The sequence below is a fragment of the Argiope bruennichi genome, chromosome X1 (assembly GCF_947563725.1).
Source record: "Argiope bruennichi chromosome X1, qqArgBrue1.1, whole genome shotgun sequence".
Lineage (NCBI taxonomy): Eukaryota > Metazoa > Arthropoda > Arachnida > Araneae > Araneidae > Argiope > Argiope bruennichi.
Window position 1 is genome coordinate 108,134,329 of NC_079162.1, and position 16,550 is coordinate 108,150,878.

General features: G+C 29.5%; 1 protein-coding gene across 2 annotated transcripts in view; it reads left to right on the forward strand.

Moving 5' to 3' along the window:
• Positions 1 to 16,550, forward strand: part of LOC129958759 (monocarboxylate transporter 12-B-like) — a 153,880-nt gene that overhangs the window by 132,235 nt on the left and 5,095 nt on the right. The window lies entirely within an intron of this gene.

Genomic DNA, 16,550 nt, shown 5'->3' on the forward strand with positions numbered 1-16,550 from the left:
AACAATTAAGAGAAATTGGGTTAAAAATATACTTTTCAGTACAAACATTAAAACTGTATGAGAGAAGTATGAGCATCTAATACTGAGAAACAAATTAATAACTTTTAGTGTTATGATTTTAATCTCTTGTCAATTCCATTAAACACAATTCTACTGCGCACAATTTTTTTTATCAAGAATTAAAAACTATAAAATCCAAATGGATTAAATTTCGAACTTTCCTTGTGAACATTTACATTGCATACTGAGCATAAATTGTACTATCATACAAGTGGATGCTACTCATCAGTACTCTAAACTTACTTCTGAATGTATGAACCCAAAACTAGAGAGTTATCCCATTTTTCGTAGTTAAACAAGAAAAATGGTAATTATTAAAAAAGAAAGTTACTAAATAGGTATTCAAGACAATCTGTTGGAAAGTAGATCATGCCTTTTTACAGATGTATATTCGTCGTCATAGTTGCACTGTAATGGCAGTTAAATGGTCTAGAACAGAACTAATGTTGCTGATATGTAGTCTTTCCTTTTCATCCACATGGAATTTAATTCTTGGGATGTGTTGTTTCAGGAATCCTTCTAGGGATAATTTTATTCATCTGGTTTGAATTCTTTTTAAAAGGCAAGTCAACATATTTTGTAAATGTAATTAATGGGTATAATTTATAGCTACTGGCAGATGGACAGATGGAATTATTCAGTTAACCCTTTAAAGAGCCATTTTTTTCTAGTCATATTATGTTAAAATATTTTTAGGCTTGAAATTAGAATAAGAAAAGGGATTCATTTAGCTTATTAGATAAATTTAATTTGATTAGTTAATTAATTTGGTTAATTAATAATTAAGTAACAAATCAAGACACATCATTTTGTCTGAGATAAATAACTGAAGCATCTAAGTGTCTGACTTACTAAAAAAAATTGTCAGAACTTATGCCAACCTACGTAATTTCATACAAAGATTGATAAATTTGGTGGGAAGCATACTTCCCACGGCCTTAGAAAGAGTTAAACTACCAACTTTGTGGATTATTTTATGCTGAAGATGCCTATATTATGTTTCTAAAAATTGCTCTTAAATTTTAGAATTTCAATTAATATAATTTCTTTGTAAATACTTATTAATACTGGACTTAATTTTTCATAGATTAATTTATTTATAAATAAAATGAGGATAGAAAATATCATAAGCTTTATTTTAAACTAATGATCGTATTTTTCAAAACAACGAAGAGAATATTGTGCATAAGCATTACTTAATGTAAAAAAACGTTTTTATATAGAAAAAGCAGCCGTCCTAGAATTATTTAGTATAAATGAAATGTGTAATATGTGTTAGCTCTTTAATGTTGTGTCTATAAAATCAAAATTAGCGAAGAAGGAAAGATGGGGAAAACGTATCTTTATTAATATTTTATTCATGTCACGCTACATGTTTTTTCAAGTAAAAACAAAATTTTAAATTAAAATAAACAACAATCATGTGAACATTATTACTACAGAAAAACTTCGTCCAAAGAATTTTTAGTCCACAGTTTAGGTTCGATATTATATTTTTTATTTCGAATTAAAGTATTCAGTAAAAACTTTTTCCTCACTTTTTGAAATACATTTTTTGTCTAAAAGTTAAAATTCTTTTAAAAACTTGCACTCATTTTTTAAAAAAAAATTCTCTTTTTTTTGGGGGGGGGGCATTTTTAATAGTATAATACTCTTAGAAATAATTTTTAAAAAGATGATGGATTTATTTAAGTCATTAATAGAACTTTCTTTTTTCTTTCGATAAACTATATTCTGAAGCAAATTCCGAACTATATAGGAATATGAATTTTATTGAAATGAATGCCCTAATGCGTGTAACCATAATTTTAAATATGTACTTCATGCTCGCTTTCGGACGTGTTTTGAACGTTCTTCTCCTCGTAATTTTATGGCCTTCTATAAAAGATCTCCACTATATATTCCTTATACATACTTTTTAGGCCTAGACCTTTCTACTAGACCAGCCTAAACATTTGAAATTTATGGAATCACCAGGTCAAGTAAGATCAAATGGGCCTCTTAAGTGTGAAGGATCATGTGTAAATGGAAGCTCTCTTACTTGTATAGCCTCTAAAGATCCTCAAGATTGAAGTGATTTTTTTTCTATTTGAGCAGTTGTGTCAGAGCATCGTCCTTCCATATTTCGTCACTGTTATATTAAAATGCCATATGTCAAAACATATGATAAATTGATGTAACAACTGGAACATTTGACATTTCCTGACCACATACAGCTATCATATATCATATACAAAAATTTGAATGCAGGTCTAGTTAACCTATGCAAATGTATTGAATCAATGAATTGGTTTAGCAAATTTAACGCATGACATTTTAATATAAGATTGAAGATATCTGAGCCTCGAATTTTCATACAACATTAAAGTTCATAAACGTATCAAAGCTGCATAATAAAGCATAAACGTATCAGAACGTATCAAAGCATTAAAGCATAAACATATCAGAAGATTCATAAACGTATCAAAGCTGCCGCATCTCTGGGAAACAAATTTTACGCTTCAGAAGATAAGCTAAAATGTTCCGTCCTTTGAATTAATCAAAAAATTGATAAAAAAATAATATTTTTCTTCACAGTTTCATTCTTACATTTATCACTTCATATTCATCTTTATACATATTTTACAAAGCATCCACCCATTTTTTATTCACGGATCACAGAATTTCCCTTACGACATTTATTGTCAGAATCGGAATGTTAGTTTTAAAACTAAACTTGGGGCTTACTCATCCAGTACCAGAAATCATCTTCCCAATATTAATCCTTTCTATTTTTTTACTAATAATACTGGATTCTAACAGTGATTGATTTGACAAATTTAAGTACAAGGACTTTTATGCTTCCATTTAAATGTCATATATTCATACATTTATTGTTTTATTAACATGCAAATCATAAAAACAGATAACTAAACGGGGTTTACTTATTCAGTACCAGAAGTCATCCTCCTAATATTAATTCCTTCTATACTTTTACTAATAATACGAATTATAGCAGTGATAGATTTGAAAATTTTAAGCATAAGGACTTTTATGTTTCTTATAAAAGCCGTACATTCACATCTTTATTGTTTTATTAACATGCAACGTACAAAAAAGGCAAATAATCAAACAACAGCTCAACAATTTTGCAGTAAATTGCCATCAAACTTATCACAAATATTCGGCAATCTATCAATCGGATTAGCAGATTAAAGCTTTCTACTGAGTGGCCTTGAGGGCAGACATTTCACATCAACTCATCAAGTCATGGATCTCCATCCAACAGATAAAAACTAATCCGACAGATCATGTTTTGAAGCATCTCCTCTCTTCACTGTTTATAAACCAAATATTCAGCTTGTATAGGTAATGGCATTTAAAAAAATAAAATGAAGTACGGTTTTGACCTTCGATCTGGTTTTGACCTTTCTTTACCAAACATTGAAAGCACGTTGTTAAAATTCTAGCATGTATCGTTATTACTTGCTCTCCAAATGCTTTCTCTTCTTCTTAAGTATTGTTTGGTTAGAACTTTCTCTCTTTTTTTTAATCACAAAAACGTGTATGTTTACGAAAAAGGTACTCAAGCTATACATATGAACATTCGCCATTTTATGAACATTTTTCGTGTACTTGCTTTGAAAATAAGACCTCTGTAACGAAGCTGAAATTTAACAATTCAGTAAATTCTCGATTACTTGTCGCCAAAAAACTTTCCGCATTATGTATTAATCTATGTCAGAAATCAGTCATGGAATCCCCCCCCCTCAAAGTGACCAGATTTTTTTGTACATCAGTGGGTGATGTTGTCTGAAAAATAGAAGAAATTCGAAGACTCAAACAAAAATGAAAATAACTCAGAAGCAATAAAATAATTAATTATTTTTTTTAAAAAAAATTAGGAGAAGGCAAGAAGAGATAAAGTAACATAAATAATATTTTTTTTTCTGTTACTATTTTTCCTTCGGTTTAATACATAATGTGATCATACCTTAAGTTCATATTAAGATGACTTTAATCGATCTAATAATAAAAGCTGGAAAGGAGAATTCTTCAGACCCTAACCTTTTTAAATTTAAATCTAGTAGATCTTCTTTTTTAAAATGAATTATTTACTTATCCGAGACAAACAGTCAAAATTCGGGATTGTAGAGAAAAATTCGAGATCTTTGATCGCTTTACATTTAACCAGAAGACCCCAGTTTTCTGTAAGATCAAGGTATTAATTATATATATATATATATATATATATATATATATATATATATATATATATATATATATATATATGGTTTAATTTGATTTTCCTATTAACTTGATTTTTATTACTTTTGTCTCAATTCATCTGTGTTTTAGATGTAGCTGCATTTGCGCTCTCTAAATACTATGATGTTTTTCCTGTTCTTTTTTTCGTTTTAGTTTGAATAAGAAATAATTTTTAGTTGCGATTCCGAAACTATTTCGTTTCGTTTTCAAAATATTTCTTACTTTAGATTGGTTGCTCATATATATATATATATATATATATATATATATATATATATATATATAATTTCATTCTAAAAGGGTCTCTTATTTCCTGATCCTATTCCACCTTTTTTATTTAATTAATTCTACATGAACTCTGTGTAGTTGCTGTAATCAGTAGGTTCTCACCCTCCGAGTGAAGGGATAAAAATCCTTAATGCTTAGCACATTTTTCTAAAGATACCTAAATTTCCTTATCCTAAATCGACACGTGTCAAAGAAATCCCTATCAAAATCTGATAGTAAAACCAGTGACCAGTGCTAGTAAATTTTGGTATCTTTTGTTCTTCTGTTTTTGTGCTCCGATGTAGACTGATGTATTTCTGACCACTTATTCTTTGTACATCCCGGGATGGAATAAATGTAAATAAGTCATCGCACGAATTTCAGACTGATTCATTGAACGTTTTTATAACTGTATTTAATTCGACACTTCGCTTATTCAAGTATTTATTATAAAAAGTATTTAAAAGAGGGTTCACTACTTCTCCTAAAATCCATTCATTAGGAGAAAAGGAAATGTAATAGCACAAGAAAATAGAAATGTCAAACAGAATTTAATTGATAAAAAAAACTGTCGCCGGATGGATAATCACTATGATTTGCTTACAGAAATCTATGTTGATATCTTCCAAAACTATTATCGCACTTAAGTAATTTTTACAATATCTTAAAATTCAAAAAATTATCTTTTTAGTGATATTAGTTTCATAACTGTGCATTTTTTCTTTATTTTTATTTTTTAATTTAATTTGATACGCAATCTGTAGCAATGTTTTTTTGTAATGAAATTCAAATTCATCTATTAAAATATACAATTATGCACTTTTACCAATCATCATTTCCGAAGTAGGATTTTCACATCCATTTTTATTTCGATTTCTTTAATTAATTATTTTTTAATTTGAACGCGCAGTAATTCGTAGTTAATTGATTTTATGATATCCATATTTTTCAAGCGTTTCAAACAACAAGATAAAATTGCTTATAACAATGAATTCCATAATAATCTTTTAACAGCCTAAAAAGTCATTATCCTGGGTAAACAAATTAGTCTCAAAAGGCGACAAGTTAAGAGGAAAGCACCAAATAGCAAGAATTATTGTCACCCTGAAACATGATTTTTTTCATTTGTTTATAATCTCTGCAAAATTATGGTCTAAAATCAATAAGTGGAGATGTTTTTTAATGTAATCTATTTCTTTTTTAAATGAGTACCTTTCATCTAATATCGTTTGCCTCTTTGCTTTTTACTTTCTGGTGTACGAATTATATAAATAGGAAGTACTACTGTGATCAAAAAGTACCAGACAATCGGAATGGTGACATAAAGTAAAATGTACCTATTTATTGGACAATATTCATTGCATCTTCTTCAAAGTAATCTCCTCTGACTGCAATGCACTTCTGCCAGCAATTTTTTCAATAATCAAAACATACCTTAAAGTTATTTTTGCGAAATCCCTTCAGAGTTCGTAGCGAATTTTCTTTTATAGAATGAGTAACTCAAAGTGGTGACCACGAAGAGGGATTTTCAACCGTCAAAACCAGAAAAAGTCGCATGGCACCATACCTGGTGAATACGGAGCTTGTTGAGCCTTATTTTTTGAATATATGGTTAAAAACTAACGAATAATAATCGCATTGTGAGAAGGCGCATTATTGTGGTGTTAAAACCTAATAATTTCCTCGCCATATTTTGGATAATTTCTGATAAATTGGTTCAGGCAAATGGCGGAAAACGCTGAAATAATAATCTTTACTGTCTGCCCAGTGGCTGGCAGGAGTTCGTAATGATCAACAACGACACAACAAACATAGAAAATAGTCAGCATTTACTTGATTTTTGAGGATTTTGACTTGGTCTTTTTGGTATTGTTTCAAGTTTCAAGAGCCATTAACTTGATTGTTGAGCTATTTCTGTATCAAAAGCATATATCCAAGTTTCATTAGCGGTAATAATGTGTTTAAAGAAGTATTGATCTTGAGAAAACATCTTGGAACACTTGAACACGTTGTTGTTTTTAGAACAAATTCAAAGGTCTTGGAACAACTCGAACAGCGCGATGCGTTACGACCCTAAAAGATCTTTTAAAATTACTTGATAGAAACCGATAGATAAAAGAATTTGTTCAATAGCGTCTCCTATTGTAAAGAATAATTAAGCACCAATTTCCAAAATTTACCAATACCTTGATCATAAATAGAAGTGGACAGTCTACCAAATCGCGTATCATGAACGACAGATTTAATCAGATTATTTTTAAAATTTTTATAACAAATAAGTGCTGTTGTTTTTATCAAAAAGTTATCTTTTAAAGCCTTTTGCATTTGTCTCTGTATCTGTATGTGAACACAGAACTTCGATACAGATGAAATTTCGATTTGTGGTCCTTCCACCCAAATTGTGCATTTGTGTAGAATTTTTGGACCAAATTGTTCAAATGCAAAAGGTAATGAGCCAAATGATGTATGTTTTTTTTCCTCGATATTAGATGAAGCATACACAAATGTGCAAATGAATGAAATTATACGAGGAAATCTTGAGGAGAATATTTCTGATATTTTGCTTAAAGAGAATAAATGTTACACTTATTTCATTATCGATTATATTCTAATAATTTATTTTCACAAATATAAGAGAAATAAAAAAAATACCTTTAAAAACAATTGCAGAAAAATTTCTTATCAAAATAATATTCAAAATTTCAACATTCCTTTATATTCTTCATCTCAAAATTGTTATTCTTAAAATAATATAGAATGAATAACGGTGATTATTTTTCACTTATTTTATTGCATGCTTTCTTTTTTGATTCTATAAATTGTTTTGAAATAGATTAATTTTTCCTTCACGGCGAAATGTTTCAAATTGCAATACTGAGACCAGCAGCAAAATAAATAAAATTAAAAAAACGGGGAGAAAAAGAAACAATGGACATGCATTTTGATAAATTGAAAAGTAAAGGTGTGAATGCTGTCTCTGAAAGACGCGTGCCTTAGATTATATTGATTTCGCTTCTTTTTTAATTCGCTAAACGCCCTTAGTCAGGTTTGCCATCTAGTGGGAGGAACAGAAAATGAAAGAAAAGAAGCGAAAAAATTAGGTAACGTGAGAAATCTCCATCATCAAGCTATAAATCATTTATCTTCTTAACACGCACGAGCTTATCAATCATTAGATACAAAATTAATTATGGATATTAACAGCTCTTCCATCTACTATCTTGCGCTATAATTATTTTTCCATGTTTTTCGCTAGACAATATTAAAACTGTTAGACTTCTGACAATGAGTTACTACTTGAAAAATTGTAATTTAATTGATATTTTAGATTTTAATGTGGTTGTGATTAATTACGATTTTAATTTTAAACAGATTTTAATTTGACTATGTGAACATCCAATGTGATTTTTAAAATTAAATTCTTAGTATTTACATGCCGTTTATTATGTGTCTACAAATATACAAAGCCTTATCAAAAGTTTTTTTCCCAATATTTTTGCTATTAACTAAATACTGTAATTCTCAGCTTACATAATTTTACTCCATTTTAAATTAATTTTTAATAGATAAAAACTTTTAACTATTGTAAAAATTTTGTGAAGCATTTTTTATGGAACAAACTTTTCCGCTGTATTTATTTAAAAGTTATAACGACAGAAAACAATTCAAACTAATTTTTTTAGCTAAACTTATCTTAATCGGTGAACTCAAATTTGTTCTTTTGTGAATAATATCAGAAGTTAAAAGTCGGGAGTTCAAAATCTTTATTTGATGTGTAACACTTCTGGAATAAAAAAAAAGAGGTCTTAATTAACTGGCTTCTCCATGTATCAAAGCATTCTGTTCTGTTGAAAACAGAGATAGTTCGTCAATGATCTTAGAGCTAGAATGCTGTCCCAGCCGATTATTTTCGAACTTTCATATCTCTATAGATAATAATATTTTATCATTGTAAATTAACTTAACAATACTTAACAATAAGTTATAAAAGTGATTTTTATAAAATACTGAATTATATTTCTTCCTAAATCGTGGCATAGTAGATTTGGATTTGATGTATTCGACGACAATCTTATACAAGAAACAACAAAATATCAAGTGAATGCTCCTCTTCTGTCTTTTATATATATCCCAGCTGGATTTCGCATTCATGGACTAGGCAGTGTCTACTCAAAATAGAACTTCTCTATTGAATATGGGAATTGTTGAAAATTCGATGAGGAACTCCGTGCCATGCCAATTGTGTTTAGTTTTCACATCCACGCTCGGTTTTAACTCGATAATACACCATCTATATGACGTGTCGTGTTTGTGGGTAACTGGCTGAAGTGATAAAGTCCCAGTTTCGCGACTGGAGTGCATGGGTTCTGTACTCTGCTCGGACTTAAATCAGTACATGATCAGTGGCGGAGCGAAGATAAGTGACGTTCGGGATATTATGTGATTATTTTGCCCCCAGTTGACATCCATGGCTTAACAAATGTGAAGGGCCTCCAGGGCATGATTTTCTTTCTTTGTTATATTTGGCTTTGGATGGAGAGTCTTTAGCACAATGATATGTTTCGAATCTGATTATAAACTCTTCAATTTTGAAGCTAACAAAGCTATTTGTAGTAATAAGATCCAAACATCTCAAATTTCCTTTAAATTCTTATGTGATATGAAATAAAACTAAATTTTCTAAATAAAGGTTGTCCCAAAAATAACGCAAGATTTGAATTTCCCAATATTCGTGCAGTAAAGTGTTGGCAACCCTATTAAAAAACCATTTGACCACTGATAGTTTAGGGTTAGTAAAAATGGAGCGTTACAGGATAGAACAACGTGTTGACGCAAGATTTGAATTAAATAAAAAACACAGTTTTTTGTTCTTTAAATTTTTATTGAATAAAGTATACAGGATAGGGTTATGTATGGAATAACACATAGGGCAAATGGCTTCCACGGCTTGCTGGTACATAGGAACTCTTTTTGATGAACTTTTCCATGAGCATTTTGCATAAATATGGCTGGATTTCTTTGATGTAGCGTTGAATTTTCTCCTTCAATGTACGCATTCTTGTGGGCTTGTTGGCATAGACCTTTTAAAAGAAATCCAGTGGTGTTAAATCGCACGATCTAAGGAACCAATTGTCAAATTTTTGAACTGTGGCGCCAGATTTTCATTATTTTTGAAATATTGTTCAACAATGAAAATACGGTGTTCTATCACGTAACGCTCCATTTTTACTAATCCTAAACTATCAGCTGTCAAATAGTTTTTAATAGAGTCGCCAACACTTTACCATACGAATGGTGGCAAATTCAAATCTTGCATTAATTTTGGGACACCTTTTAGAATACGTTAGGAAATAACAAATTAGTAAGGTTTAAATATACATATATTGGCAAACAGAAAAATTAACTAGTAAAAATAGGTCTATTTAACCGATACTGGTCTCATAAATTTTATTAAAATCAGAAAGTAAACGTAAAGAAATGACTGAATGCGTATCTTCAAATGCTGTACACAATTCATTGATCAGTTGTCTTTCAGTTTAAAGCAGTAATACTTTTGTCATAACTGCGCACTTGATCGTAACCTTTTCTATTTTGATGTCTCATCTGTTTACTACACGAGTTATAAATAACCTCTGAATCCAACTTGCAATAAAATTTTATGACTGATTTTTACTTACGCGTGACTATTTCATCAAGGTCTTCAATTCAAACTGTCACTACTACAACATGACAACCTCAGTATCGTAATAATTTTATCGTTCTTTTTTGTTATACGGTTCAATCTTTTGTATCCACCTTTATTGATTTATATGTTCGCAGAAAACGTTTAAGTAGTTAAATAAATTCTAACTCTCATTTTCTGTACAATAGCCATTCAATAATGCTTAACAAATGTTCAGTGTTTTCCCAAAATATAATATTTCGTTCGGGTATAAAATTCCATCTTTTTTGTGCTTTTTATTTTATAAATGAAATATTACGTCTGTGCATTTTATTATAATAAATACTATCATTACATGCTTTGAATTTGTGTGTAATGATGTTATTTATTATAATAAAATATAGATGGAGAAAAGTCACATAGGGAACTTAGGGAGTCACGAAAAATAATACTGCAAGGTTTCTTTTTAATTTATTTCTTTACTTTATTTAGGAAATAAAAAATGATTAAATAATCATTTTATTTTTTGGATTCATAATATCACAATTTCCGAAAAATAGGAATAAACATAAATAGTTAAAACACTGGGGTTTATTAAAATGCACTTTATGCTCTTAAACTAATTCTGTTTTTTCAAAAAAAAAAAAAAATCAGCTGCAATCTATGGCTTTATTTATCACAAGATTCATGGAATTCATGGAATATCTGATATATTCAGCATCTTTAATAACCCCTTGAAAGTCTTTGAAAGATAAAAAGCAATTTTTTTACCTATTTAATTATTCTACACCATCAGGCAATAGTAAAAGCTTCATTCAATAAGTAGTAGTAAGAGCTTGATGTCCTAGAGTATTGGAACTAGAATGTTCGAATTTCTATTTCCTGCGAAGATTCGCCTTGTATGTGAACCTGGTTTAACCTGACTTTGAGAGTCAAATTCATCCCACTGTTGTGGAAGTTTGAAGGGCAAGTTCATACCAAACACCATCTTAGATTAGCCCTCTTTTTACTTCAAAACAGGACATTGATGTAGATAAAATAAACGAATTGAATTCTATTTTTATCCTTTGCATGCATTCAGTCACATTCGCGCTCAGATGAACTTTCATATTTTCGCTATTTTAAACCTCAAGAGTATATGTCTAACTTAAGGCGTATTAACTGTGTAATTTAATCATTAAAAAGAATAACGCAGTTTTAATTTTCATTTATTTTTTCATTTGCAATCATTTAAGTACTAGATCTCTTTAACATATTAAGTGACAGCATCTTGTAGATAGGACAATCACCTCATTTGCTTAGACATGTAATACTTGTGACCGTCTCACTAAAATGCCAGGCATTCAGATCTTGTCTATACAAGAGTTACAATTGGCGATACTTCTAGTTCCACTTTGTTCTTTCAATTAATTTGGGAAAATATAGTTTACACGAAAAAAAAGGCCACTTAAAAGGTAAATGACTTCCCATTTGCTTTTGTTCTTTGAAATATTCTTTTTTTCGCATTAAATATTTTGATAACTGAAAACAGTTATCAAAATATTTAAATAATTTCCGTCTATCCATTAAGTTCTTTATTTCATTTCATCAAAGCAAAAAGTGAAGTTTTTAATCGATTCATTAATTGCAATGAGACAAGAACATAGAATACTTGGAAACATTTATAAAATTTAGAATGCATTAGAAGGGATAAAAATAAAATATGCAATAAAAACCTCGCATATTGTTATTTATTTTTTATTGTGTAAAAAACATATTACACCCTTTAAATTATCCTTTTATTCTATTGAAAGTAATATGTTAAAACACTTTACATTATCATAAAATTATATAAAGTTTAGATAAGGTAAAGTGCACATAATCATAAAATAATGCAAAGGCGGCATTTTTCTATGTTACTCTTTAAATTTCACCAAAGTTTTGGAATTAAATTTCACCAAAGTTTTGCATAATTATTATTACTTAAAGTTTACATTAAAAAAAATATTTTTGTCACTTTTATGGAAAAAAAAAGGGAAGTAAAAACTCGATGTGGGGGGAGGGCTTTCATCGTATTCAAATAAATTTCTTCACAAATATTTGTGAATGAATAAATTATTCATATTTTAATATTTCGATGGTATTAATCTCTAATTAAAAGAAAAACAATATCAGTTCTTTCAGGAAATACTCATTTCTCGTCTGCTCCTTTCTCATGTCTCCAAGTCACGTTATCTATTAAGGACATCTTGTACGAAAACATCGCGTAAGAACCCCCTGGAGACACTGACTCAATATTTTCAAAGAAAGAGAATAATAAAACGCTCATTACTTACAGCATAACGCCGAGTCTCCACAAAATTAGCATCATTTGTTGAGACTCAGTAGGTTAAGAGTCAGCTCTCGGTCACAAAACAATATCTGTTTGAGAAAAGGCTCTCAAGTGTATTCCCTGACCCACTCAAGATTTAAACCATGTGGCGGATGATGAGAAATATTATTTGCTCATCATACATAAGTAATTTTCAGATAAAGAAGTGCCCAAAAGATAACAGTCATAATAATGAGTTTTTGCTAACGTTGACCTTGTTTTTGTTTTTTGTGTTTGTGTGTGTGCTTTCTAATGGTGCATTGAAAGGAATATAGATAATATGTGGCTCATTTCATCTCTATGTAGCTTTACATCATCGTAAGGTTTATTTAGAAACTCTTTTTCCAGTCATTAACATCCAGAAGAAGAAATATTCTAGGAATTCTTACTTTGTAGAAGAATTAAATTACCTTTTTTCGAGTTTTTACTATTGAAAATATTCATCGATGAAAGCTACTAATTTCAGAACAAACAGTAATAATTGTGAATCAAAAGGCCAAAGATTTCAATTAAGATTATCTTGCGTTAAGAAGAAGCACTTGAATTGGCGAGATATTGCCGTAGAAAGCTATGTGTACGGTCGTTTTCACTAGTACTTTATTTTATATATGCATTATCTGCATCATGAAATTTAGTATGTAGTCATAATACCAGATTCGTATAATTGTATCAAATTTTGGGTCAAATCCATCAAAGGGATAACTATCTGTTTCTCTGTTACTGTGTATGTAAAAACAACAAAGCGAAGGACGGATGTGAAGACAAGTAATGAGTAATTGCAACTCAAGAGGTAATATGTAGATTTAATAGCTGATTCCTTTATAGTAGAAAGAAGTGGCAAGATGTTGCCGTAGAAAGCTATGTGTAGACCGTGTGCATTAATGCTCTCATTTTATGTTTGCATTATCTACATCATGAAATTTGTTATCTAGTAATAATACTACATTTGTAGAATTGATCAAATTTTGATCCAAATCCATCAAAGGGAAGTATATGTCACTGTGTATGTTGACACAGTTAATGAAAAACACAACGAACTGGATAAATAATATCATATCTATATCAAATTTTGATCCAAATCAGCGAACTGCGCGAGATTATTTGTGTATTTCCGCATACATAGGGACGTTATTGCTTTAAAAAAGAACAAAATAAATGCACCAAATTCGACATTAATATTGTAGATTTGTATGAAAATTTGAATCAAATCATTCCATAGGCTAACTAAGACATTCGACGCTCGTTTCAAATTTCACAGAAGTTTTTACTTTTCCTTTACTATATTTTCAGCCGTCTTTATTGGCCACAATTTAATTTAAAGTTACTTTATTTGATGACTGTGCTATTTCCCATTTCTTCAATCAAAAAAAAAAAACTTTTGATGTCTTTCATCTTTCCTACTTACTCTTCTATTTTCTCTCAATAAAACTGTGCTCTCTTTTTCACTTTCTTTCTAATCTATATTAAATTACTTTCTGTCATTGGTTCTTAGAAAATATCTTGGATTTTATTTCTTTACCGCTAGTTACTTTTATGTAACTTTGTCTGAGTACTTTAAGTAGTAAATTACCGCCAATGGTAATTATATCTGGGAGTCTAGACTGGTTAAAATCTATCTTTGCGAAGAAATCTAAACTAAGCCAGAAGTGTTCTGAGTTTCCCAAATCTAATATCAGACGGTTTTTATTAGGTTATTTACTGTCGGAGATTAAAATACTTTCGGACATGTTTTATCAAATGGCTTCGCGATACGTTACCCCTTGTGTTACTCCCTTTTTGTTTAATTAAACATATTTTTGATTGATGATTTATTTCCTCCTTTTTAAATTTTAATGGCTTTCATATAGCTGGTTTCAGAATGGATCTTTTCAAAGGCTTTTATTTTTTATTCGAAATTTTTCATCTGAAGTAGTGTATACAGAAGCAATGCGTCTATGTAGCTGTCATTCAATCTTTCACCTATAACTTGCAGTTTCTCGATCTCATCAAACTAATAAATAATTAACGCTTCCATTTTTAATTTATTGCTAATTTGGTCCCTTTTAACTTTTTAGAAAAATAAATTTCATTAAAATCCTTGTCTATTTCGCCATCAGTCTATCTATCTCTATGTGTTTTTACGTTTTTCTTCCTTAATATAAAACATTTTCTTTTTCTGTATAAAAAATTATGATGCCAAGTTCTTCTATATCATTTATATAAAATAAATCATTCTATAAATATCATTATTTGAAACCCCGATTCTGAATATTGGTTTACTTTCATAATTTTCTACAATATATATTTTACTGGATATAATGTTAAAAAGATTAGCATATTTAAGGACAACACATAACAATTGTCCAATTCAAACGAATTCAAAATATGTTTCAGAAACAATTGAATCTCGTAATCTTAATTTTGTATTTTCATTAAAGAAAAGGTATTCATAATTCAAGATACATCTATAGTGCACTAAAGAAAAAGTATTCAAACTGCAACTTGCTTCAGTTCGTTTTTTAATTAATCAGAATCATCCCACAGAATAAATTTAAGAAAAAAAATCCAGATAGTATTCCATTACTAACGATAAAAATAAAAAATAAACTTGATTACAGTTTATAAATCTTTTGCGTTAAGTATTCCACATTTTACTAACAATTATATTACTGACAGCTAACTTTAAAATATCATAGTAAAGAAATCTAGAGCACATAATTAAGATCGTTAAAAATTATAAATTTTATTCGAACATATCTTTACTTTGGAAATAATAATTTAGTTTGGAAATGCATTTATGATAGCAGTTAGCATTATGCGGACTTCATTAGCAGTTGAAACAATCCATAACATTTTGTAATATGTCTTAAGATAATAAAAGCATTACTTTCTCTTTACAATATTGTCATAAAATTCGTTTTCGCTTATAATCATTATGATTTTTTGTTAGTAATCATACACATCTAATATTTAACAAAACTTAAACATCATGCAGGTTACCCCATAAAGTCTTATCTCATCCTCATCATTTTTAAACGTCAGAAATTACAGTCATAAAAGTTATATCTATGTATAGTTAAAGAGCCTAAATTATTTAATGATATTTTTTACATTGCTTTCTAATTCTTCTTCCTGGTTTTTATATGTGTGTGATTTCCATCGTTTTTATATCACGAAATAGGTTGGTAAAAATATAACACATTCATTTTTAGCATATTCAGATGTTAAAATGTTAGGAAAGTCTTTCTTTTTCATTTACTGTAAATTTACATCGCATTAGTTCTATCTCATCCTCTTAAAATCTGAACATCGACAGCTGCAGTCATAAAATTGGTATCTATGTGTAGTAAGATGAGTTGCATTATAAGATCGGAGCTTTATACTTTTTGGGAGTTTTTTCTGCGATTTCCAAAATTTTTATACCATGAAATAAGGCAGGGAGAAGGTAATGACGTCTTAATATTTTTCCCCACCCCTCAAGTATAACAATAATTAAAACTTTTTTTTCCACTGTACGATTAAAATGGTACCTGGTTGAGACATTCGAAAACAGTAAATCATCCGTTACTGTGATGACGCAGAATGACCTCCATGCCCATTGGAGATTACATCAATGAACTTCCTATAAGGCTTCCTCAAAGAGCAGACATCTGAGACCTTCTCCGACAACGTTGCAGTGTTTTCGCAGTCGCTTAACTGAAGTTTGTATTAGCATGTCACCTAACATGCTACAAAATAAATAACAGAATATTCAACCTAAATTTCAGATACTTAGTATAGCTGACAGTTAACAAATTATGCACGGATATTAAATGGGACTATTGACAGTTATTTCTCATTTTTTGCCGAAACAATTTTAGAAATATCAAAAAATTAAGCAACTAATTTGTATGTTCTATTATTTGCGGTCAGAATTACAAGGTGCATTTTTGTTCTAAACAGATGTTATTGCGCAACTCTGAAACTGGTTATATTTTCTTATCT